At 39.7% G+C, this 27,285-nt stretch overlaps 1 protein-coding gene and 1 pseudogene across 4 annotated transcripts in view; one reads left to right on the top strand and one right to left on the bottom strand.

Annotated features, from left to right (window-relative positions):
* The window catches only part of PTPN2 (protein tyrosine phosphatase non-receptor type 2), a 137,034-nt gene that overhangs the window by 8,186 nt on the left and 101,563 nt on the right, over window positions 1–27,285 (top strand). The gene's annotated exons all lie outside the window — the stretch shown is intronic.
* On the bottom strand, window positions 6,270–6,577 carry LOC150002946 (non-histone chromosomal protein HMG-14 pseudogene; annotated as a pseudogene).

Genomic DNA, 27,285 nt, shown 5'->3' with positions numbered 1-27,285 from the left:
AACTAACGGAAAATGAGGACAGACTTGTATATGGAAAGCAGGATGACAGCTAAGGTTGGGGGTAGGTGGTGGAGGGATTGAGCAAAAAAAGTAAAAGGACTCAAGGACATGGACAACAGTGTGGTGATTGCTGGGGGGCGGGGTATAAGGGGACTAAATGGTAATGGGGGAAAAAAAGGTTAAATAAAAAAAATAATACCAAAAATATTTTATTGTATATTTGGTAATTCTTCTTCATTAGAAATTAGTAGTTCAAATATTGTCAGAGTAAGATCAGTTTTATCATTTGTGAGTCAGCTACTTTTTATTTAAGTTTTATTGATTTTTTTTTCTTTTTTAGAGAAAGAGAGGAAGGGAAAGAGAGAAACATCAATTTGTTCCATTTATTTATGCATTTGTTGATTATGTGCCCTGACCAGGGATCGAACCTGCAACCTTGGCATTTTGGGATGATGCTCTAACCAACTGAAGTACCTGGTTAGGGCTATCAGCTACTTTTTAGAAGGTATCAAGCAAACTCTATTCTAGTACTTAACCATGGGTAGATAATTAGGCAGAGTAAATCAAAGCTGTCTTATTCTAAATACTTCCCTTCCAATATCTATTGCACATTTCCTAGTATTGGTTATTCTTAGTGCTAATTGCTTTTACATGGTTGCACAGTCTTATGTGTCGAACACCTTGACTTCCCTTGAAAATCATCTGCTTTCTCACACCTTGGAATCTGCACATGTAGGATATATTCTGCCCACCTTATCTATCTGGGAAACATCTTCAAGACTAAACTAAAATCTCCTAGGCAAATTTATATGCTCCTCCCTCTCTGACTCCTGAGCCCTCTATATTCTTTTATAAGAGTATTAATCACATTGTTTTATTACAACTGTCTACTTGTCTGTCTAGCTCCTTGAAGATTGCCTCATTTTTGTTTCCCCACCATCTGCCTGTAGGCCTGAGACATGTTAGATGCTTAAGTATTCATTAAACAAAAGACTACTGTTCCCCTTTTAAAGTATTAGCACCTTGGTTTATTCCAACTCCCTCGTTTACAGCTGAGGATACAGCAGTTTAAAATGAGGTTGTGACTTATGTCAAGTTACCATATCCATTAGTGACACAGCTGGGACCCAAAGCTAGTCCGTGTGATTCTCATTACATTGTTCTTATTTGCCGGTGTGACCATCTACATTGCTTTCTTCTTATGATGTAGTTGAGATTAATGACACTGAGGGAATCATTTTAACTTTTGGTGGCAAAATGGAATGTGTTATAATAGGTAGGGTCATTTTGGACCAGAAGCCTTTAAAACAGTATCTGGGATCCATGGATAAGACAGGATTTCCAAGTCCCCTGAAAAACTATGCTCAAGTGTGTGTATGTGTGTGTATGGATATTTAGTTTCTATGTGATTGCATAGCTTTTGTCAGATTCTTAAATATCTTAAATATCAAAAGATAAGGACCTCTACCTTAAGGGAAAGGAGTCTTGGGAATGGTGCCCCAATAGAGAATATATAACTAGAAATCATACTCTTTTGTCTTTGACATACGAGGTCTATTCAGCAAAAGTCCAGCCATTGTTAATATAATAAGAATGGTTTGCATGACATTGATGTAACCTAGCAGCCAAGGAGAGTGACTGGAATGCACATGAGTGAATCACAACTTCACTATACTAGTCAGTGGGGGTGGTAGACACCATTGAGTGAGCATGTGTACTGTATGGCTGTCACATTAAAAATGAGAAAGTAGAGCAACGAATCTGCATCAAGTTTTGTGTTAAGCTTGAACATTTCTCTATGGAAACTATTCAGGTGATTCAGAAGGCCGCAGCTATGGGCAACTGGTGATTGGCAGCTTCATTTTGACAACAGATCCACTCATGCATCATGTCTCATGCAGTTTTTTGGTGAAACATCAAATCACCCAGGTGACTCAGCCTCCCTGCAGGCCAGAATTGGCACCCTGCAACTTCTGGTTTTTTCAAAACTAAAATCACCTTTGAAGGGGAAGAGATTTCAGATCATCCATGAGATTCAGGAAAATATGATGGGGTAGCTGATGACTATTGGGAGAACTGTGTAAGGTCCCAAGGTGCCTTCTTTGAAGGGGACTGAGGCATCATTGTACTACATACAATGTTTCTTGTATCTTCTTCAATAAATGTCTCAATTTTTCATATTCCATGGCTGGACAGACCTTGTATGTTCTATAGGTTACTGATACTTATAATTATGTAAATCTTCTGCCTGCCTTCTGTTTAAAAGCCCTCTCCCCAAATCTCACAGTGAGCAGAAGCCAATGGGAGTGTCTAGCTTTACAACCACCATGTTCCATGTTGGCCATATTTGCCTTTGCCCCTCTTTTGGCTGCCCTGTTTAGTAATGGGACAAAGTCTTGAACCACGCATGCTCTGTACAAAGTCCGTTCTGCTGAGTCAGGAGCTGCTCTGCTGCCTCCGGCAATCTTAACTTTCCCAGTGGCTCCTCCTTTCTCATGGTAGGGAGAGGCGTTGGTGGGGGGTAAGCTACTTCTAATCATCATTTTGCCTTGAGTTTTCTTCCCTCCTTCTGCCCTGCAATTTGGCCCAACCCCCTGTTACAGTGCTATGTTAAATGTATTTCATGTCATGTTAATTTAGTGCTGTATTTATGGTAGAGTAATAGTAATGGTTATAGATCATAAACATCTCTTGACACCTTTAAGATGAAACCTGTGAAAGAGATAAATGTGCACATACATAAAGTCCTCCAAAATTTACCATGTGATTTCAAGGGTTTTATAGGCACCCTAAAGACTGAGGTTGATGACCTCCAGGAAAGAAATCCTGGTCAAGAAACTGATTTAAGATTATATACTTTTATCTATGGATTTCTGATATCTCTTTCAAGGTGACAGTTCATGTTTGTTTTAACGTGTTCTTTTTATTCTTTCACAATCTAGTATGATTTGATATACTCTTTGTTCTGTCATTTTCATTTGGTTCGTGGCACTGATCATTTGTAACTTAATTTTTTTTTAAAGATTTTATTTACTTGTTTTTAGAAAGAAGGGAGGGAGAAAGGGAGAGAAACATCATTGTGTGAAAGAAACATCGGTTGCCTCTTGTACACCCCCAGCTGGGGACCTGGCCTGCAACCCAGGCATGTGCCCTCACTGGGAATCAAACCAGCAACCTTTTGCTTTGTAGGCTGATGCTCAATCTACTGAGCCACAGCAGCCAGGGCTCATTTTTTTTTTTTTTGTAAGTGTGAATTTATTGGTTGTTTTGAGGATAAGTACACAGACATTTCAATTTGTACACAATTCTTAACATATGTACCAAAAATATAAAGTCGTAGAGTTGTGATTCTTTTCTGGAGTTGTTCCAGTGACCTTTCAACTTAAAATTTGAGGACTCATTTTCTTAATAGAGTATTCAGTACCAATATCTGCAAATGTTGATATGCTGTTACATCAAAATCCAGCTAATTCACAATTTAATATCATATATACTACATAATCAAACTTTCTATCTTTCACTGCATATTAGTAAGTTACTAGGAAAACTGGACTAGCACAACAAAGATTTTACAGAGTGCGCAGAATTCTGTCAAGGGAGAGCCAGGATCAAGGAGTGATTTCCTTTAGGGAACAATTCTACCAAAAACGTGAGAATATAAGTAATTTAAAATGTTCAACACATAGTAAATGCACAATTGACTCCAAATTGCCATTTAGTATACAGAATTCCCTCACTTATCGGGTATTACATTTTAGACCATCCCCCACCCCCGTGATAGGTGAAAATCCTCGAAGTAGGAACCTTACATTTATTTTAGTATTTATATATATTTTAAGGCTTTATAAACACTTCCCACACACTTATAAACCAATCCAAGTCCCTTATTAACCTTTCCCACTCCCTTATTAATCTTTTCCACACTTTCATAAACACTACTTATGTTCTTAAACATATTCTACACTCTTAAACCTACGTAACTTTAACAACATACATCAGTACCACAAAATCCCGTGATATAGTGAAAAATCTGCGATAAATAATGAAATATAATACTTTAAAAAATCTTGCAATACAGTGAGGCCGCGATAAGTGAACCACGATATAGAAAGGGACTACTGTACTTTGTATTATAGGATATAAAAACTACTGAATGTTAAGCCGACACCCAAGACAAAGCCTCCAGTGACCAATATTCCACTGTATTCTGCCTGTACCAAAGAGTAAACAACCAGCAAATGATTTCACCTCTTTAAAAAAGCATGTACACTTTAAAATAAGATGGGATGAGGTGGAATTCCCACCCCCCTTTTTAAATATGCTTTATTGATTATGCTATTACAGTAGTCCCAATTTCCTTTCCCTTTGTTCCCCTCCACCCAGTGACACCCCCCACCCTCCAGTTGTCCGCCCCCCCCTTAGTCCATGCCCATTGGTTGTGCACATAGTTCTTCTCAACATTTTCCTGTCTACTCTGCTTCCTTCTGCTATGCTTCTTAATTCCTGTACCATCTCCCTCCCTTTCCCCCTTTTCCCCTCCCAGCTGACCTCCCCCCAATATTTTCCCCATACCAATACTTTTCCAACTCTCGTTGCCTACTTAGTTTGCCTTTGTTTTGATTCCCTAGCTTCTGTTGTTTTTGTTGTGATACAGTTTTCATTTTAATGTTCATAGTCTTGATCCTCTTTCTCCTAAACCAGTCTCTTTAACATTTCATATAACAGTGGTTTGGATCTGATGAACTCCTTCAGTTTTACTTTGTACTGGAAGCACTTTCTCTGCCCTTCTATTCTGAATGACAGCTTCACTGGATAGAGTAATCGTGGTTGTAGGTTTTTGATTTTCATTACTTTGAATATTTCTTGCCAGTCCCTTCTTGCCTTCAGAGTTTCTTTTGAGAAATCAGGTGACAGTCTTATTGGGACTCCTCTGTACATAATTCTCTTCTTCTCTCTTGCTGCTTTTAAGATTCTCTCTTTATCTTTAATTTTTGACAATTTGATTATAATGTGTCTTGGTGTCGTTCTCCTGGGTCCAGTTTTTTTGGAACTCTCCGTGCTTCCTGGACATGTAAGTCTATTTCTTTCTCCAAGTTAGGGAAGTTCTGCTTCAGTATTTTTTCATATAATTTTTCAATTTCTCCTTCTTTTTCTTCACCTTCTGGCAACCTTATGGTTCGGATGTTGGCCTGGTTATAGCTGCCCCATATGTTTCTGATCCTCTCCTCATTTTCCTCACTTTTTGTTTTCCTCTTTCTGCACTGGGTGACTGTTTGTTCCTTCCCTTTGTTCCCATTTGTTGATTTGATCCCTGGTTTTCCTTCCCTCACCACTTGTTTCATATGTGTTTTTGTTCATTTCAGCAGGACTAGCCTTCATTCCTTCCCCGTCTTGTTTAATATCTGCTGTTACGCCTGTAAGCTTTCTTGTAACCAAGCTCTGAACTGTGTGTACCTCAGAAAGATTTCCTGTCTGCTGGTCTGTTAGATCATATATTTGCTGTCTGGTCAGCTGTATCACCAGGATCTCTATCATGATCTGTGCCATCCTGACAGTTTTGTGTTTACCTTTGCTTCCTGGGTGGGGCTGTCACACCTCCTACGCTATAGGGGGCAGAGCCCTGTGCACTCATCACAACCGGGTGACCTTTCTCACCATGCTGTGGCGTTTTGTGTATGGGGGCGGGGGTCCAAGATGGATTCTTGCCATTTACTCTCCACTGAGAGACCAGGAGATTCTTCCTCTGTCCCCACCACCTCTGGCCTTCACAGTCCGAGGCAATGGGGGTCTGCCTTCCTTGGCGTTGGAATCATGAGCTGAGGCGTCTGGTCTGAAGGCAGGGGTGCTCCCCAGGCACTTCTTGCCTCCCCTTAAATACAGGTGTCTGTGTTTACCGCTGTCCTGCTGCCGTTGCTGCAGCTGCCTCCCCCAGCACAGCTTGACCTCTCCGCCCCAGCTTCGCACCTCCTACCCGTCCGGACGAGCACCACTTATTTATAACTTCATACATTGGACTTCCATGTCACTTTATTTTCTGGAACTTCTTGTTATTTCTGGTTTTGCAGTGGTTGTATTCCTTCTTAGTTGTGGAGGGAGACAGAGCGTGTCAGTCTAGGCCTTCATCTTGGCTGGAAGTCTGAATTCCTTTCTTCTTAAAAGTGTTTCTAGCGTTACTAAAAAAACTTGCATTCACAAAAGTTGATAAAAATATTCCTCTGGAATGTTCAAGAAGGAAGACAGGGACCACTGAGAAGATGTAATATATGATATTAATCATGCTCGGCTACTTTTTCTTCTGCTTCATCTGAGGCTGGACTTGCCTCATATTTAGTTTCTCCATTTTCCCCAGTTAGATCTTGGTTAGGTTCCTGGCTAGCCCCTTTGGCCTGTTTCCCTTTGCTCCCCTCTTCCCTTTCATTTACACTTTTTTTTTTTTTGTCTGCAGATTCATCCTTTCCTATAGCCTTTTTTGGCTTGGTCTCCACTTTTACAGGAGTAGGTTTAGCTTCTCTGATCTCCTCTTGGGCTCCTACTTCACCACACCCTAAGTGGAGCTGACCTTCCTCTTGGGCATCATGGTGGCAGGACCGGTGTGTGCAGTTTCCTTGAAGGCCCCGGCACACTGATAACCTTTGAAAACGTGAATTGCCTGGCCACTGCCACTTCTCCTGCCTAATGTGTAACTTCAATTCAAACTGCTTTTATTCCTCTGAAGAAAATCTCATACTGAATTATTTTGTTTCTCTTTCACTATATTTGATCAGTTTCATACTCTGAAAACTATCAGTTTCTCTTAACAGTTTACTTAATAGTGCTTCTAGGAATTTCTTAGGTGGGTTAGAGTAAGGTCATAGGCTGCTTGTTCTTAGTTAAGGGCTGGTATGCTGGGGTAACCTTAGAAATTGTTGTCACTCCATGACGATAGGAATTACTTCTGTGCTAATTTATGTCTTAACCAGTGAAGTTATAAAACAGGTTCACATTTCAAGTCTTAAAGTTTCTATTCTTTAAATCTCTATTACTGTAACTTAATTTCCATCATTGTTAGGGTGAAATAGTTATTTCATAATGCTTTATTACATAATATTGAATAATATTTTTGTACTTGGTACATATCTTTGTTCTATATAGTGCACAGAAAACGTTATATCCTTGTATTGGGGAGTATTCTATCTTGAACTGTTGTGATGGAGCAGCAAATAAGAATTAAGATATTGGAAAAGGGTAATCTATTAATTTTATAAGAAAAAATGGGACTTTAAGATAATCTTGAATTGGTAGATTTTTCTACTTATGGGAGAACATAACTAAATTTTTTTCTTTATACTTACGGTCTGTTAAGTGAATTCTGAATTATATGGTGGTTAGATGTTCACTTTATTTAGTCAAATGTTTTTGCATACACTCTATCTAAAGATATTGTGGTGGAACTCAAGTATGAAGCTAAATATCTTGCATACTTCAAAAACCATTATTTTATTAGTGTTCAGGCTTGGTTATGGCCCTTAATATGTCTTAATATGCTTATCGCTGGTTGAGGAGATAAGATTCCTGATGCATCACACTTCTCTTTGAGAAGTTCTCCTCTTTGTGGAAGAAAGTTTAGCCAGGATAAAATAACTAATCTTGACTGAGCTCCTAATATGTATTATGCATATGCCATATACTTTATGTGGATTATTTAAGAAGTGTATACAATTGATAAAACTGAGGATTAATTTTTCCAAAATTGTACTGTAGTTGAGTGGTAGATTCAGATAGGAATCCAGGACTCAACTTTAGAGTACTTGCTTGAAGAAATAAATAAGTAATTTGGTTAGGATTACATGAACATGGCAAAAATTAAACAATACAAAAGGGTATTAGGTAGTGGAAAAGTAAGTCACTGCCCCTGTTCTCCCTAGTTCCTTTTCTATAGGCAATTACTATAACTAGTTTTCTTGTGTATCTTCCCAGAGATACTTTATCCTTATAAAAGTGAGCTGCCGCCTGCTTGCCTCCCTTTCTCCCTATCTACCCCACCCGTGTGAAATAAATATTAGCATACTCTTTTGTGCCTTGCTTTTTTCACTTAATATATCTCAGAACTCCTTCTATACATATCTCATGTGTTTGTTTTAACAGTTAAATAGTGTTCATTAACTACTCATTTATAATGGACATGTATTTTATTTCTACATGTGCATTAGCTATTATAAACAATGCTGTAATTAATAACTTTCCAAAGAAGTTGTACCAATGTACATACATTTCCATCAATAGTTTAAGAAAGCGCCTGTTTCCCTATACCTTCATCTACCCAGTTATATTATCAAACTTTTGATCTGTGTCTGACAGACAAAAAAATAGTCTTACTGTAATTATAACTTGTAATTCTGTCATTAAGTTGAACAGTTTTTCTTATTTTTAAAAGCCATTCATATTTTTTTTGATATGCAGGATATCCTTACATATTGTGGACGTTAAGCATTTGCTTATATTGCAAATACTATTTCAGTTTATTGACTATATTTGGACATGGTTTATGGTATATTTTCCTGAAGAAAATTAAAATTTTAATGAAATAAAGATTTAGGCCTGGCTGGTGTGGCTCAGTGGATTGAGCGCTGGTCTGTAAACCAAAGGGTCGGTGGTTAAATTCCCAGTCAGGGCACATGCCTGGGTGCGGGCCAGGACCCTGGTTTGTGGTGAGTGAGGGGCAACCACACACTCATGTTTCTCTCCCTCTTTCTCCCTCCTTCCCCTTTCTTTAAAAATAAATAAATAAAATCTTAAAAAAAAAATTTATCAGCCATTTCTAGTTTTTTTGTGTCATGGCTTAGAAAAGCCTTCTGTATTCTTTGAGTACAAAAATTATTCTACAGTGTTTTCTTATACAATTTCGTGGTTTCATTTCTTTTATGTTGAAATCATTGCTCAAACAGAACTTTATTTTAGTATGAGGAACGAAGTAGATATTCAGTTAAATTTGTTTGTGGTAAAATATATATAACAAAGCCTGACATTTTTTAAGAGTACTATATAATGTCATTTATTCCATTTACAGTGTTGTGAAACCATCACCACTATTTCCAAAACCCTTTCAGCACCTCACACAGAAACTCTGTACCCATTAAACAATAAATCCCTATTTCTCCCTACCCCTAGTCCCTGGTAATCTTTATATCTTGAATTTGCCTATTCTAAATACCTCATACAAGTGGAGTTATATAGTATTTGTCTCTTTGTCTCTGGATTATTTGACTTACCATAATGTTGTCAAGGTTGAACCATGTTTTAGCCTATATCAACTTCATTCCTATTTATGACTGATTAATATTTCTTGGTATATATGTACCACACACATTTTGTTTATCTATTCACCTGTTAACAGGCATGGGTTATTTCTGCCTTTTGGTTATTGTGAATAATGCTGCTGCTGTGAACATTGGTGTGCAAATACCTATTGGAGTCCCTGTTTTTAATTCTTTTGTATTTGGACGTAGAAGTGGAATTGCTGGATAATATGGTAATTCTATGTTTTGCTTTTTGAGAAACTGCTAAACTGTTTCCCACAGTGGCTGCAACATTGTACCTTCCCACCAGCAATGTGCAAGTGAACCTGAAAAGTCAGTGTTCATGCTGCCTGTTGTTACCAGAACTAATAAGCAGAGACAAAGATTGAATCTTTACAGGAACTCTATTCAGATGCTGGCGATCTGAAAAGATGGCGAGTGATGACCTTAAGAAACCATTTTAAAATCTCATCTCAAGCTGACCTTTTTTTATAAGGAGAAGGAAAGGATCAGTAAGGGGCTTTGAATTCAGGTAAAAGGTTAGTCAGATAAAAGTTGCAGTGCAGTGATTTCCCTAGCATCCCTTCATCTGCTGACTAGTGATTCTTTATGTGGGTCCTGGTTAGCAAACATTCTTTTCCTGGAGCACAGTGGCTCAGATACCATCTTGATGGTTGCAGTCCTCCTGGGACACAAAGGATGAATTGCTTGCAGGCCTCCAGGAGTCAGGGTAGGGCCAGTCATGGATTCCAGTTCCTGGAACAGCTTTCTACATGCATTAATCACTAACACTATTGACTATAACTAAAGCTAAAAAATTTTTAACTCAAGTACCCCCCCCATCACAAGGATTCCTGTTTCTTCACATCCTCATTAATAATTGTTATTTTCCATTTTTAAAATTATAGTCAGGGCCTGTGTGGCTCTGAGTGGGGCTGCCTATGGCCAACTGGTAGTGTGTGGATTCTTGATTTCATATAGGAAAGATTTTACAGCATGAGTCCAGATGACTATGAGGGTACATTTATTAAAGCTGGTGACGGAAAACGAGGAAGGGCTTAGCTCACCTGGGAAGTCAGAGAAAAGGGGGACAGGTTCAGGGGATTAGCTTGGGACGAGCTGCTGTTGCCTATTGCTCCCGATTGCAAGTCTCTGGGTCCTTTAGAGTTCAGGAGATGCATGCCTGAGGAGGATAAGAGGGAAAAGGGAATGGCGCAGGCTGCTCCCCAGTGGGCTGAGTTCTTTGTCTTGAGTCTCTCTCTCTCTCTCTCTTACTCTCTCCCTCTCTCTCCCTCTCTCCCCCTCCCTCCCCCTCCCTCCCCACCCCTCCCTTAGAGGAGGCCCTAGGAGAGGGTTTCAGCAGAATATTCATCCGTTTTCCAGGCGTGCTCTTTCAGCGTCATGGTCCTTACTGATCGGTCAGTTCTAGGCAGGGGTTGTTAGTCATTGCAGCTGTTCTTGGCATTGCCCACCTGGTTCTGCTGTTTCTGGGCCTGGAGCAGAGGCCTGGATGTTATGTCTAGGGAGGTGACCTTCTGTATCTGGCTGGAAATTGCTCAGCCATTTTGTTCAGCTGCCTTGTCTAAGTTCCCCTATTGCAATTGTCCTGGTTTACTGGCCTGTCTCAATGCCAGAAGGTAGGAACTGCTTTCTTATGTTTTAATTTGCATTTCCCTAATGATTAAGGGTGTTGACCATCTTTTTCATATGCTTATTGACCATTTATAACTTTAGAGAAATGTCTATTCAAGTTATTTACCTTTTTTAAAAAAGTTAAGACTTTAGCAAATGCTTGCTAGTTTGATCCCTGGTCAGGGCACATGCCTGGGTTGTGGGCGTGGCCCCCAGTTTGGGTACATGTGAGAGGCAACCGATTGATGTTCCTCTCCCTCTCTTTCTAAAAATAAATAAATAAAATCTTTAAAAAATATAAAATTCAATTAAAACTTTTTTTTTAAACAATACAGCAGTTGTAGGTTCACAGCAAAATTGAAGGAAAGATACAGAAATTTCCCATATACCCCCAGCCCCGACACATGCATAGCCTCCCCCATTATCAGAATCCCCCACCAGAATGGTATATTTGTTATAATGAATGAACCTGCATTGACACATCAAAATCACCCAATGTACATAGATTACCTTAGGGTTTACTCTTGGTGGTATACATTCTGTGGTTCAAGCAAATGTATACATATCCATCATTATGGCATCATGCAGAGTATTTCCACTGCACTAAAAATCCTCTATAGTCTGCCTATTCATTTCTCCCTCCTACCTGCAAACCCCTGATCTTTTAATTGTCTTCATACTACATATTTGCCTTTTCCAGAATGTCATATAGTTGGAACCCTACAGTAGGTTCCTTTTCACATTGGCTTATTTTACTTAGTTGTATGCATTTAAGTTTTCTTCATATCTTTTCATGGCTTGATAACTCATTTCTTTTTAGCACTGAAAATGAAACCAGAAAAGCTGGTGTTCGTGCTGCCTGTCATCTACCAGACCCAATAAGCAGACAGGGATTGAATCTTTATGGCACTTTATTCAGATGGTTGGCGATCTGAGAAGATGGCTGGTTTCTGCCCTAACAGACCATCTTAAATTCCATTATAAACAGACCCTTTTAAAAACAAATTTATTTATTTGTCTGTTTATTTTATTTTTAGAGAGAGGGGAAAGGAGAAAGAGAGGGAGAGAAACATCACTGTGTGGTTGCCTCTCACTGGCGCCCCCAACTGGGGACCTGATGTGCAACCTAGTAATGTGCCCTGACTTGGAATCAAACCAGCGACACTTGGCTCGCAGGCCGACACTCAATCCACTGAGCCAAAGCAGCCAGGGCATAAAGAGACCCTTTTTATAAGGAGAAGAAAAGTGTAAGTAAGGGGTTTGGAATTCAGGGAAAAGGTTAATCAGATAAAAGCTGCAGCATTCTTTCATCTGTGTCCTGGGCAGTGGTTGCCTCACCCTGGAGTACAGTGGCTCAGATACCATCTTGAATTGCTTGCAGTTCTCCTGAGGCACAAACGTGGAACTCCTTATGGTCTCCTGGAGTCAAGGTGGGTCATACCTTCAGTTCCTAAAACAATAGCTTTTTACATACATTGATTACTAAGCTTATTAGCTATTACTTAAAACTAAAATTTTTTCTCCATTTGAGTCCTTTATCACTTCTCTACTGTTAATTTAAACTATCTTATTTCTATGAGATCAGTTTAATTTGGAAGTACTCATTTTGTTTTTGAGCACATATCTTAGCATTAGGAATGCATGTAATTGCAGATCCACATAAGGGGGCACATTGTATGCAACAACACACTATGATAAAGCACGAAATGGTTTTAGCACAGTTGACAAAAGGTGCACACTTTCCAGCTGGGGCTACATTAGTGATTTTTAAGGAAAACGTTTCCCTGTCTTTCAGAGTTACCGCAGATTCCCAATTATAAATATCAGAGTAGGTTATTTTCATATTGATATGCTTAAATAAAGTATAATTTTGAAGGGTTTCCAGGGGAGTACAAACACACCTATAAGACATATAGTGAAAGTTTGTTCAAAGTAAGTTCTCCCTACAAGACAAAATTCAGAGATATTTAGAACATTTTTCTAAATATACCCAAATATTTTCATCTCATTTAAAAGGAACAAGTTCTCAATAACATGGGGTTAAACAAAAAGTAATCAAAAGACTATCAATTTTTTTGAAAGATGACTTTCAGTTCTTGAGGCTCAGTGTTCCGTTGTTCCACCAATGCTTTCTTTACTCCAGTGTGATGAGTCCAAGGTTTTGTTTCTGCCAGCTTCACCACAGTCGGGGTGGTGAGGAGTACGTCTCAAGATTCAGCCCACTTTTCTTCTAGTTGGCTTTCTGGAAACCCTATCTTCCAGGTCTTGAGTAGCTTATCTCCAGGCTCAAAGAAATGTAGGGGACCTGTAAGGGAAAGGTCTCTAATATAAGCATGGTCATTAATTTTAGCTAAGATCTGATTTAAATGTACATTTTCATTACCTTCACTTTTTGATCTATGTACATATCTCCCACTCCAATCTTAGCCTGAAATGCTCACCCATACTCAAATTCATAAGGACTCAATTGAATCCCACTTTGAGGAGCCATCCTTATCCTGAGCAGGGCAATAGGTAAAACATGATCCCAGTGGAGATGAGTTTCTTGGTTATATATCTTGGCTATATTTTTCTTCAGGGTGTGATTCATCTTCTTTACCTCCCCAGAAGCCTGAGGTCTCCATGCCATGTGTAGTCTCCACTTGATTCTTAAAATTTACTAGCCTTCTTTGTAATTTCTGAAACAAAAACAGGTTCATTATCACTCTGGATACCTCTGGATAGGCCAAAATGAGGAATTACTTCTTTCAGTATGTCTTTCACTACCTCGAGGATTCCTCCATTCTAGTAGAATAGGCTTCTCCCTATCCTGAAAAGGTGTCAACAAAGACTAGTAAGTATTTCTACTCTTGGACCTTTGGCATCTGGGTAAAGTCTATTTGCCAGTCCTCAGATGGGCTCTGTCCTTGGTATTGTTTCCCCTTGTTTTGATGGTGATCTGTCTTGGGGTTGTTCTTCTGGCACACAACACATCAGCAATTACTTTTCACACAGCTTTAGAAATTCCAGGACTTGTGAGCCTCAGTTTAATATACGTGGTTAATGAGTCCCTTACATAGTGAGTGACCTCATGGAAATGTACCATGACTGGCTCTACTAAATGTTCAGGAAGTAGCATAACTCCTTTCTTATTCCTTCTTTATCCACTGTCAGCACCTTCTTCATCAAGACCTCAGCTCTCAGTTTTCTCTAAGTCTGCAGTCAAATATTCGGGGTCAAATTGTGACAAGTCTACAGTAGGTACCAAAGGCATTATAAACGTTCCTTTAGAATCTTTTCTTCGCTGTTCTATGAGCCAAATTGTTTCCTCTAGCTACTTCATGTCTTCTTTGTGATGCCCAGGGCAGTGCATAACTGCCACCTGTAAAGGTACCTGAACAGCCTCTAATAATTTTAAAACTTCTACTGCATGCTCAATCTCCTTTTTATTGGAGGTTAATGGTTCTTTTTCCTTCCAGTAGGAACCGTGTGATTGCAAAATTAGGAAAGCTTACCTTGAGTCAATATACACATCCACTTTCTTTTGTGCAACAATTCCAGTGCTCTCATCAGTGCAATCAGATCAGCTTTCTGAGCAGAGGTTCCCAGCAGCAAGGCCTTGGCCTTTACTGCTCCTTCAAGTCACAACTGCATACCCAGCCTTTTTATTTCCTTCATCCATATAACTGCTTCCATCTGCATAAAGAGTCCAGTCTGCCACTTCTAGAGGATGGTCCTGTAAATCAATTCTGCTAAAATAAACCTCATCAATTACCTCAGCACAGTCATGTATTACCACAGCCAAATCAAGTTCTAGGAGAATAGAGTCAGGATTTAACTTACTGTTTTCAGGGAGATGGTGTGGTTGTCGAGAATAATGGCTTGGTTCCTGCCCTCCACTTCCAGCAGTGAGCCACAAATTTCCCTTTTGCTCCAGCAGGCTCAACACTTGGTGGGGTGCATAAATGGTGATAGGCTGTCCCAAGGAAGCTTTGCAGCTTCCTTGTAAGAGCTTGCATGTGGCCGCCACAGCTCTCAAGCAGGCTGGCCATCACTGGACAGCGTGATCTATTTTCCTTGACAAATAAGTGATGGGTTGCAAAATGTCTCTTACCATTTGGGTAAAATATCCTAAGGGAACGCCCTGCCTTTCATGAAGATATAACTGATAGGGCTTTAGTAGGTTCAGAAGCCCTAAGACTGTTGTAGAAACTCGGTGTGCCTTCAGGGTGCACTCCGTCCATTCTACAGGGATGTACTCTGGTCCTTTCACAGTTTTCCAGTTTAACATATCTGATTTACAAAATGGAGGATGTGCTCAATAATATCCAGCAGGCTGCCCTCTGCTCCTACTCTCACTGGAAGTTTTCACAAAGGGTATTGCCCTGTCTTGGTAGGGGCTTTTTCTCCAACAAATTTGGTTCTCTGAAGGGTTCAAAACCAGTTCAGGCTCACTTTCCCTAGTTCTCTCAGCCAAGTAAGGAGGAAGGTCCCCCAGGGCTGCAGCAGTTGTGGGGAACCCTGACCATGCTCTCAGCAGACATAATATCTAGATCTTCCTGACCCCTCTGAGCTTCTGCTATATGTCTCAGGCAAATTCCCTTTTCTCTGTACCATTAATTTATTTTTCTTTAATCCTGCATGTTTATTATGCTAACTCATGAAAGTTTCTAGGTAAGATATTTTGTCTAACTTCCCCAATATTTGACAAAACAATTCTAGTTACAGTCTAATACAGTAATTTAAAGACCCATTCAGCGGCCAGTGCTCTGAGTCTAGATTATACTATACATAAGCCAAACAGTATTACAGTACAAAAGCATTTTCTTTTTAGTCATACATTTATAAGCATAGGTTAGCCAATCAGCCAAAATTCGCCCCAAAGAGCTACTCCCTGGAACAGAGGCTTCCCCACCCCATTCTACCAGGCAGAGCTCTTGTAATATCTCAAAAACCAGAAGGCACCTTTAACCAGACAGAACTCTGTAAACCAGAGGGCACCTAATGGCACCTAAAACCAGAAGAGGCCTTTTTACCTAATGATCTTAGTCATGACCTGGGATTGTAACTTAAACTAGAAAGCGCAGTGAGTGATTCAATCAAAATCAGTCAAAAATGAAGACGACGGGAGGTGCCGAGAGTAGGAAAAAGAGTCCCCAAGTAAAATCACTTGGCAGCTGCTAGGGAATCTCCAAATCTGCACCCCAGGCCCCCCCAGTCCAGGCAGCCAGTGGGACTCCCCGCCAAATACCCAGACTTACCAGAGTCCCAGAGTCTGCTCGGCAGAGGCACCAAAATATGAAACCAGGAAAGCCACTGTTTGTGCTGCCTGTCATCTACCAGACCCAATAAGCAGAGACAGATTGAATCTTGTTGGGCACTTTACACATATTCAGATGGTCAGCGATTGGAGAAGATGTAGAGTTTGTACCCTAACAGACTGTCTTTAGTTCCATTATAAACAGACCCTTTTTATAAGAAGAAAAGTGTAGGTAAGGGGTTTGAAATTCAGGGAAAAGTTAATCAGATAAAAGCTGCAGCGTTCTTTTATCTGTGTCCTGGGGAGTGATCTTTGTGCCGTGGTGGTCTTTATCTTTGTCCTGGGTGGTGGTGTTCTCAACCTGGAGTATGATGGCTTAGGTACCATCTTGCATTGCTTGCAGTCCTTATGAGGCAGAAAGGTGGAACTGTTTATGGTCTCCTGGAATCAAGGTGGGTCATTCTTTCAGTTCCTGAAACAATAATTTTTTACATACATTGATTACTAAGCTTATTAGCTATTACCTGAACCTAAAGTTTTTCCTTCATTTGAGTCCCCCATCAAAAGTAGTTTACTGTCTGCATGTACCACAGACCATCCATTTCCCTACTGAAGGGCATCTTGGTTATTCCCAAGTTTTGGCAGTTATCAATACAGTTGGTATAAACATTCATGTGCAGGTTTTTGTGTGGACACGTTTTAACCTCCTTTGAGTAAATACCAAGGAGCATGATTGCTGGATCACATATGCTAAGAATGTGTTTAGTTTTGTAAAAGCTGCCAAACTGTCTTCCAAAGTGGTTGTACCATTTTCTATTACCACCAGCAGTAAAGGAGGATTACTGTTGCTGTATATTCTGGTCAGTATTTGGTGTTGTAACTGTTCTGGATCATGGCCATTCTAATAAATGTCTTTGCTTATTTTTTAATTAAAAAATTTTTTTGTTATTCTGTTACTGTTCTACCAATTTTTCCCCCTTTGCCCTCATCTGCTCCCCTCCCCCCGCTGTCAGTTCCCACACCATTGTCCCTGTCCTCCATTGGTCATTCATACATGTTTTTTACTAGTCCCTTCCCCTTCTTTCTACCATTATCCCCCTCCGGCCAGTGTGAGTCTCTCTCTCTCTCTCTCTCTCTCTCTCTCTCTCTCTCTCTCTCTCTCTCTCTCTCTTAATTTTATTTTTATTGTTTTTCTATTAAAATTGTCCCACTTTTTCCCTCATTGCTACCCCCAACCCAGCCCACCCTTTATCCCACAGTCAATCCACACCTCATTGTCTGTGTTCATGGGTTATTTATATTAGTTCCTTTACTAAACCCTTCCCCTACTTAACCACCGTGCCCCCACGAAAACTTACTCTGTTCCTTGTTCAGTTTTGTTCATTTGTTTCTGTTGTTCATTGGTCTCCTGTATCAGGTGATATCATAGGGTATTATTCTTTCCTTCCCTGGCTTATTTCACTAAGCATAATTCTCTCTAGTTCCATCCATGTTGTCGCAAATGGCAGGAGTTCCTTCTTTCTTTCTGCTGCATAGTATTCCATTGTGTAAATGTACTGCAGTTTTTTAATCCACTTATCTACAGATGGGCACTTAGGTTGTTTGTAGCACTTGGGTGTTGTAAACAGCACTGCTATGAAGATAAGGGTGCATAGTTTCCTTTGAATTGGTGTTTCAGGATTCTTTGGGTATAATCCTAGCAGTGGAATAGCTGGTTCAAAAGGCAATTCCAATTTTAGTTGTTTGAGGAAATTCCATACTGTTTTCCATAGTGGATGCACCAGTCTTCATTTTCACCAACAGTGCGCCAGGGTTCCCATTTCACCACATCCTCTCCAGCACTTGTTGTTTGTTGATTTGTTCATGATGACCATTCTGAAAGGTGTAAAGTTGTATCTCACTGTGGTTTTTACTTGCATCTCTCTGATGGCTAGTGATGTTGAGCATTGTTTCATATTCCTATGGATCCTCTGTATATTCTCCTTGGAGAAGTGTTTGTTCAGGTCCTTAGCCCATTTTTTAATTGGGCTGTCTGTCTTCTTTGTGCTGATATATATAAGTTCTTTATATACTTTGGAGATCAGTCCCTTAACTGCTATATCGTTGGCAAATATGTTTTCCCATATGGTTGGTTCCCTTTTCATATTGCTGAGGTTTTCTTTTGCTGAGCAGAAACTCTTTAGTTTGGTGTAGTGCCATTTGTTTATTCTTTCCTCTATTTCCCTTGCCTTAGGAGACGTATCAGTGAAAATATTGTTACGTGGGCTATCTGAAATTTTCCTGCCTATGTTTTTCTCTAGGATTTTCATGGTGTCACATCTTACATTTAAGTCTTTGATCCATTTTGAGTTTATTCTGATGCGTGGTGTAAGTTGGTGGTCTAGTTTCAGTTTTTTGAACGTCCCTAACCAGTTCTCCCAGCACCATTTGTTGAAGAAGCTGTTATCATTTCATTTTATGTTCCTCCCCTCTTTTTTGAATATTAGTTGACCATAGAGGCCTGGGTTCATTTCTGGGCTCTCTATTCTGTTCCATTGATCTATATGTCTGTTCTTATGCTAGTACCAGGCAGTTTTGATTACAGTGGCCTTGTAATATAGTTTGATGTCAGGTATTGTGATTCCTCCTATTGCGCTGTTCTGTCTAAAGATTGCTGTGGCTATGAAGGGTCTTTTTTGGTTCCATATAAACTTTTGAAGTATTTGTTCTAGGTCTGTGAAATACGTCGCTGGTATTTTAATAGGGATTGCATTGAATCTATAAATTGCTTTGGGTAGTATGGACATTTTAATGATGTTGATTCTTCCAATCCATGAACATGGTATATGCTTCCATTTATTTGTATCTTCCTTAATTGCTTTCTTCAGAGTTATGTAGTTTTCCGAGTACAGGTCTTTTACCTCTTTGGTTAAATTTATTTCTAGGTACTTGATTTTTTTTTTGTTGCTATGGTATAGGGGATTTTTTTTATAGTTTCTATCTCTGATATTTTATTGTTGGTGTACAGAAATGCCTTTGATTTCTGAATATTGACTTTGTACCCTGCTGTTTTGCCAAATTCAATTATTAGGTTGAGTAGTTTTTTTCGTGGAGCCTATAGGGTTTTCTATGTATACTATCATGTCATCTGCAAATAATGACAGTTTTACTTCTTCTTTTCCAATTTGGATGTCTTTTAATTTTTTTTTCTTGTCTTATTGCTGTGGCTAGAACTTCCAATACTATTTTGAATAGGAGTGGAGAAAGTGGACATCCTTGTCTTGTTCCTCATCTCAAGGGGAATTCTTTCAGTTTTTGTCCATTATGATTTTGACTTCAGGTTTCTCATATATGACGTATATTATGTTGAGGTATGCTCATTCTGTTCCCATTTGGCTGAGTGTTTTCATCATAAATGGGTGCTCTACTTTATCATATGCCTTTTCATCATCTATTGATATGATCATGTGATTTTTGTGTTTCATTTTGTTTATGTGGTTTATTACATATATTGATTTGCGAATATTAAACCATCCTTGCATACCTAGGATGAATCCCACTAGATCGTGGTGTATGATCTTTCTAATGTGTTGCTGGATCCAGTTTGCCAATATTTTGTTGAGGATTTTAGCATTTATGTTCATCAGCGATATTGGCCTGTAGTTTTCTTTCTTTGTTGTATCTTGACCTGGTTTTGGAATTAGGGTAATACTGGCTTCATAGAAAGAGTTTGAGAATATTCCCTCTCTTGGATTTTTTGGAATAGTTGAGAAGGGTAGACATTAGTTCTTCCCTAAATGTGAAGCCATCCAGTCCAGGCCTTTTGTGTTCCGGGAGTTTTTGATTATTGTTTCAATTTCACTCTCTGTTATTGGTCTGTTCAGGCTTTCTGCTTCTTATTGATTTAGTTTTGGAAGATTACATGTTTCTAGAAACTTGTCCATTTCATCTAGGTTGTCAAGTTTCTTGCCATCTAGTTTTTTGTAGGAATTGCATACAATCCTTTGTATTTCTGTGATATTGGTTGTGATCTCTCCTCTTTCATTTCTGATTTTATTTATTTGGGTCCTCTCTTTTCTTCTTGATGAGCCTGGCTAAAGGCTTGTTGATTTTCTTTATCTTTTCAAAGAACCATCTCATACTTTTGTTGATCTTTTGAATTGTTTGTTTAGTCTCTATGTCATTTAATTCTGCCTGATCTTGATGATTTCCTTCATTCTACTTGCTCTGGGCTTTGTTTGTTGTTGTTGTTCTAGTTCTTGTAGCTGTAGGGTTAGATTGTTTTATTTGAGGTTCTTCTATCCTTTTTAGGTTGGCCTGTATTGCTATGAATTTTCCTCTCAGGACAGCTTATGCTGTGTCCCATAGGTTTTGGGCTGTTGTGCGCTCAATATCATTAGTTTCTAGAAACTTGCTGGTTTCCTCTTGATGTTATTGCTAACCCATTCATTATTTTTTCCATGCCTTCACTTTCAGTCTGTGTAAATCTGTTGTTTTGAGGTGTGTCTTTTGTAGACAGCATGTATGTGAGTCATGTTTATATCCATTCCACTACCATATATATTTTGATTGGAGTATTTAATCGATTTACATTTAAGGTTATTACTGACAGGTATTTATTCATTTCCCTCTGTACCTGTGTTTCTCTTCCTCTCTCTTTTTCTTCTTTTTCTTACAGCATTCCCTTTAGCATCTCTTGCAATGCTGGTTTGGTGGAGATGTATTCTTTTAGTCTTCCTTTGTCTGAGAAACTCCCTATTGCACCTTACATTTTGAAAGAAAGCCTTGCTGGGTAGAGTATTCTTGGTTGTAGGCCTTTGTTTTTCATTGTTTGAAATATTTTTTGCCATTCCCTTCTGACTTGTGTTTCTGTTGAGAAATCAGTCGATAAGTCTTATCAGAGCTCTCTTGTATGTTATTTGCTTTTTTCTCTTGCTGCTTTTAGGATTCTCTCTTTGTCTTTGAATGTTGCCATTTTAATTATGATGTGCCTTGGAGTGGGCCTTTTTGGGTTCATCTGCATTGGAACCCTCTGTGTTTCCTGGACTTGCATGACTTTTTCTCTCATCAAGTTAGGAAAATTTTCTGTCATTACTTTTTCAATCAGGTTTTCTGTCCCATGCTCCTCTTCTCCTTCTTTTATCCCTGTGATACGGATATTGTTTCATTTCATGTTGTCCTGAAGTTCTCTTAAACACTTTTCATTCTTTTTAAGCCTTTTTTCATTTTGTTGCATTGTTTGGAAATTTTTTTCTACTTTGTCCTTTAACTCACTGATCCGATCCTCTGCTTTTGATGGATTCTATTGTGTTCTTCAGTTTAGAAATTGTATTCTTCATTTCTTCTTGGTTCATATTGATAGTTTCTGTGTCCTTTTTTATGCTGGTTTAGTTCTCAGTAAGTTCCTTGTAGCTTCCCTGGAGTTCTTTGTACTTTCCCAAGGAGTTCGTTGTAGTTTTCTTTGAGTTTGTTGAGTTCCCTGAGCTTCCTCATTACTATTGTTTTGAATTCCATGTCTGATAGCTTGCTTGCTTCTATTTCATGTATCCCTCCTTCTGGGAATTTCTCTTTTCTTTTTGGTGGAGTGTTGTTAGTGTTTGGCTGAGTCTCTTTTTTTGTGTGTTTGTGCACTTGGGGCTCGTTGAGTCTAGCTGAGAAAATCTGAGAGAATTTATGAAGTTGTGAAGCAGGAGCCAAGACCAGGTATTCATATGGAAAACTAGCTTAGGTGGGCCTGTACGTTGGGTGAGGTGGAGTCTCTGGGGATCTCTAAGGCAGGTTAAGCAGTATTAGCAAGGTTGATGTAGTCTTCAGATATGGCACTAGCTTGCTGATTCTGTGGGGGGAGTATTTAGAAAAGGGACAATGGCCTCTGCTGCTCTTGATGCCAGACACTTCAGTTTCTCTCTGTATAAGACTGGTACCTTTCAAGCTGCTACTCCAGTGCTTGGTGCCAAAACTCAGAAGGAGTGTTTCTTGAATAGGTGATTCCTTGTGTGGGTTCTTTAAGAGGAACTACTTGGGCCTCCATCGACTCAATACCCGCAGGTTTTTGCAACCTGAAGTTGTAGGGACTTAATCCTCCTGTCCCTGGAACCCTGGGCTGAGGGACCTGGACTGGGATTGGAAGTCCTCACTCCAGAGATATCCCTCCTGAATTTTTATCCACTGCACATGTGTGAGGGAACAGCCCATTCATTCCACATTTGTGCCACTCCTATCAGTCTGAATGGATGTGATTTCTTTAATTCCATAGTTGTGAGACTTCCATTCAACTCGATTTCTGATGATTTTGAGTAATGGTTGTTCTATATTTTGGTTGTAATTTTGATGTGGTTGTGCAAAGAGGCAAGCCATGTCTGCCTATGCTGCCGCCTTGACCAGAAATCTCTGGCTTCTTTTTAAAATTGTTTTGTTGTTGTTGTTGAATTGTAGAAATTCTTTATATATTCTGGTTATTAATGTTTTGTCAGATATATGATATGCAAATTGTGTTCCCAATATGGTTTTTTCAATCTGTGGTTTATTTGATACACACAAGAAAATTTTTTTTAAATCGACTTTTCAGAGAGGAGAAAGGGAGAATGAGAGACATTGATTTATTGCTTAACTTATTTAGATGCACCAAAGTTTTTGATTTGATGATGTTCAATTTATTTTCCAAGGGCATGATCTTTGTTTTGTTGTTTTTTGGGTATCTTAATTTGAGAAATCATTGCTAAATCCAAGATTATGAAGATTTTCAGTCCTGTGTTTTATTTTTTAAAAAGATTTTATTTATTTATTTTTAGAGAGAGGGGAAAAGAGGGAGAGAGGAAACATTGATGTGCTAGAGATACATTGGTTGGTCGCCTCTTGCACGCTCCCAAGTGGGGACCTGGCCCACAACGCAGGCATATGCCCTAGCTGGGAATCAAACTGGTGACCTTTGGTTCACAGGCTGGTGTGAGGTAGAAGCCCACCATTTTGAAGCCTGCCATTCTAAACAAAAGCCATCCAAAAGCCCTCAGTTTGAAACAAAAGCCCACCAAGAAGCAGCTCACTCCCTACACTGCCCCACACCCAGCTGCCCTAGACTCAGGCAGCTATCAGGAGGTTGCAGCTGGGCTAGTTGCCAACCTGCTGGCCATATAGGGAGGCAGTTTAGCCTATTCTGTGCTGTTTCTGCACACCAAGCATCAGAACTCCTTAAAACTCACCCCACCCTAACTCTGGCTGCTGGTGCGTTACTCCCAAGACTCCAGCCTGCTGTGTTGGCTCTTGGCTTTCTCTATTTCCGTTGATCCCCGGAAACCTAACAGCCGGCACTGAATCCACTGAGCCACATCAGCCAGAGCCCTGTGTTTTCTTTTATAGTTTAGATCTTTGATCCATTTTTTGTTAATTTGTGGTAAAGGTCCAACTTAATTCTCTTGCATGTAGATTTCCAGTTTCCCCAACACCATTTGTTGAAAGTACTCCTTTTCACATAGAATGGTCTTGACCTCCTTGTTGAAAATCAGTTGCTCAAAGATGTGAGGATTCATGTCTGAGCCCTATGCTGTTCCATTGATCTCTGTCTTTTTGCCATACCACACTGATTGGATTATTGTAGCTTTATATTATAGTAAGTTTTATAATCAGGAATTGTGAATCTTGAGTCCTTCAAGATTGTTTTGACTATTCGGGATCCCTCGAAATTGCATATTAATTTTGGGATGAGTTTTTCTTTTCTGTCCAAATTTTCATTGGAATTTTGATAGGGATTTCATTGAATCAACATATAGCTTTGGGTAGCTTTATTATCTTCATATTAAGTCTTCAGTCTACAAACACAAGCTATCTTTATGTTTGTTTAGGTTGTCTTTATTTTCAGCAATGTCTTTCACTTTCATGTCTAGTTTATTAAGTATTTTATTCTTCTTGATTCTATTGTAAATGGTGTTACAGAGCAAAAGGGGTTCTTTCACGTGGCGCCTTGGTGTAAAACCCAACAACTAGTCTTGAGCAAAACAGGTCTTTATTTACAATATTGCAACCTAGGAAGGGCAGTGAGCACGTCAGCTCAGAACCCTGTTCTCCCATGGGACCCAGCACTTCCCTTGCTCCCCAAAAGGCTATAAACCAAAACCATGCCTAGAAGTTCCCCATCCCTTATCTGTCAGCTCTCTCCTTCAGGATCTGGGGTACGATGTCATCAGCCTCCATATAACAGTCCAGGAAAACATGTGCCGTGTTGCACTGGGTCATGCCTGGCTCTCTTTGCCCTTTCAAAGCCTCATGGATCTCTCTTCTCTCTGCAAACTGTGTGGTTCTCCCTACTCTACCTGCTTGTAAACCATGTGGAACTCTCTATTCTCTCTTTGCAAACCATGTGGAGTTCCCTCTACTCTCTGCAAAAATGGCTGCTGCCTTATTTTTAAATCCCTGACCATGGCTTGTGACGCAGTGGGCATGGTAACTGGTTCTGACCATTCACAGAACCTTGCGCACCCTGTATTCTCTTTCCTCACCATTCCATGGTCAAAACCCCTCCCATCTCCTTGAGTCCTTGGAAGAACCAAAGCCATTTGCATAATTAAGACACTAGCTACCAGCCATAGATATGCAAAGGTATCCTGAAAGCGGCCCCCTTCCTCCATCCCTCAACCACAGGCTCTGTGGATTTTGGGGGGTGGGGGTGGGGCTGCTTTGTAACAATGGGATTGTTTGCTTAATTTCCTTTTTTGGATTGTTCATTGCTAGAGTATAGAAATACAACTGATTTTTGCGTGTTGATTTTTGTTTTGCAACTTTGGTGAATTTGTTTATTAGCTCTAACAGGTTTTTTGTGTATCTTTAGATTCTTTATAGTTTTCTGCATGTAGGTCATGCTGTTTGTGAATAGAGATAGTTTAACAACTTTTTTTCCAATTTGGATCCTAGTATTTCTTTTTTTTGCCAAATTGCTTTGGCTAGAACTTCAGTACTATATTGAATAGAACTGCTAAAAGTGGGAATCCTTTTCTTGTTCCTGACCAATTGATTTTTTTCTAAATACCTGCTTGTTTTTATCATATTGTTTTTTGAATAATCCATCCCTTCTTCCCCCGTCTCACCACCCCCCAATTTGCAATGCCATATTTATAATTTGCAGAATTCTTATATGTGCATTGGGTGAACAAAGCATAAACAAATTCCTGCATAACGGGATCGCTCTCCCTGTTTATCCCCATTTCTTGCATTTCACTCTCTCGTGTACTACGGGTCTTGTTGCTTATAATTCTTGCAAGACATCAGTTATTCTTTCTTTATTGTTTTATGTATTCTTACATCTCTGTGACTTCGTATAAGTTTTTTTTTTTTTTCATGCTTGAACCTGTCTTTTCCAACCTGTTTACATGGAATACTCCTGCTCAGTCGCCAGGTCTATTTATGCAGCGTGCTCTTCTTTCACTCCCTTAGGCAAAAATAAATCCTCTTCCTGCATTTTCTGTAAATGTGACCATACTTTTCTGATGGCACTTAATTAGACTGGTTTCTTGATGGTCTCTAGGAAAATTCAAAGGTCTTATTTTGCAAAGAGAGAGAGAGAGAAAGTTGTCAGACACAAATGCACAAATAGCAGTAAAAATGACTATAAAGGCAGTTATAGAAAATGATAAATGGATATAATTTTCCAGGTCCTTAATCCCATGCAGTAGGAGCTTTTTTAGTGTTCTTACTTATCATTGAAATGTTTAAAACCATGATAAGAAAAGATTTGCATTACTATTTAACGTATTTGGGATTTGGAGGATTTCGACAGTAACGGTGTGACGGTGTGACATACACGAAAGCCAGGCTGAGGGCTGATGCCTGCGGCTTCGTTTTGTAAAGATGAGCCAACCAGTGTTGGCCATGAAAGAACTTCAGCACTGCAAGAAAGTGGGATTAATCGGATCATTTACAGCATGTGAAACAGTATAAGAAATGGAGAAAACTGGAATTCAGAGTCTCAGAATTAACAAGAGCAGGTTTAAAAATAAACTGAGATAGGAAAGCATTCTTAAAGTTATAAAACCTAGTTAAAAAATTCAGGACTCACTAACAAAATAGGGCAGAACCAAGTTAGCTTGAGAAAAATCAGAATTCAGGAAAAAGATTTTAAAACTGAATATTATAAAAGAACATTCAAAACACATGGCAGTCTCAAATCTCTGTGATAACAATTACTGAGAGCACAGAGGACTAAGGTGAATTAGTGGAAGACTATCTCTGAGCTGAAGAAAGCGTTGAAGTTCAAGATCAAAGTGGAATATATTTTAAAAGCATAAAACCTGAGGTTTGTCCTGATGAATTTTCTAAGTATTCAGGACAAAGAATAAACACTGCAAGGTAGAAAAAGAGAACAAATCAATTGTATCAGACTTAGGTTCTCTTGTAACCTAATAGCAAGTGGGGTTCTACTGCCTGCTGCCCAATAGGCAAACTCTTGAGGCAGACGTTTGGTGAAAAAAGAAAGGGGCAGTTTATTCAAGAGTAACACAGTTTTGGAAAAATGACAGGCTTCTGCCTCAGAGCCATTCCCTCTAAAGCACCCGAAGACAAATATCCTCACCACCCTTTGCCAGATTAGCTCAAAGCTGCGCCTGGAATTCCTTCTCCCATTTAAAATGCTTCAGGCGTCTTTTGGAGTCTGTGTGCGCAGGCTGCTGCAGGCTGCTGGAGTTCTGCTTCTTGTGTGCTGCCCTTCCCTATGCTCCTGCCTGCAGGCACAGCACCTGAGCCTTGTCCCTCAGGCTGTTGGTTCACCAGTGTGTCCTTGCACCTGGCTGAGCCGTACCACAAAGTGCAGTGCCAGTCGCCCATGCTACCCTTACTTCTTGTGCCTGGAGGGGACCCCAGGAATGCTGCTTGACCACACGGTCTCCAGGGCCCACTGGGTGAGTGAGGGGAACCAGAGGGCAAATGGGTGGTCCGTGTGGGGCAGACTTCAGTGTCCTGCGGGCCACCATGGTGAGGCATCTGTCCCGAGGGTACAGACAATGCATTGGACTTGGCCTCTGCGTGAGCCATGTCCCCCACAGACACACATCGGTTGAGCAAGAGGACACAGAGTCAAAAAGACTGAATTCTCCACCTGCCCTCCATTTAAAAATCCTCGCCCAAAGTCCTATGTGCTCCCAAAGCAAGTAGAAGGAAGGGCCTTTTCTCTGTCCA

This window comes from Furipterus horrens, unplaced genomic scaffold (genome assembly GCF_987537825.1).
Source record: "Furipterus horrens unplaced genomic scaffold, mFurHor1.1.pri manual_scaffold_8, whole genome shotgun sequence".
NCBI classification, from domain to species: Eukaryota; Metazoa; Chordata; class Mammalia; order Chiroptera; family Furipteridae; genus Furipterus; species Furipterus horrens.
This window is presented reverse-complemented; position numbering and strand designations above follow the sequence as displayed.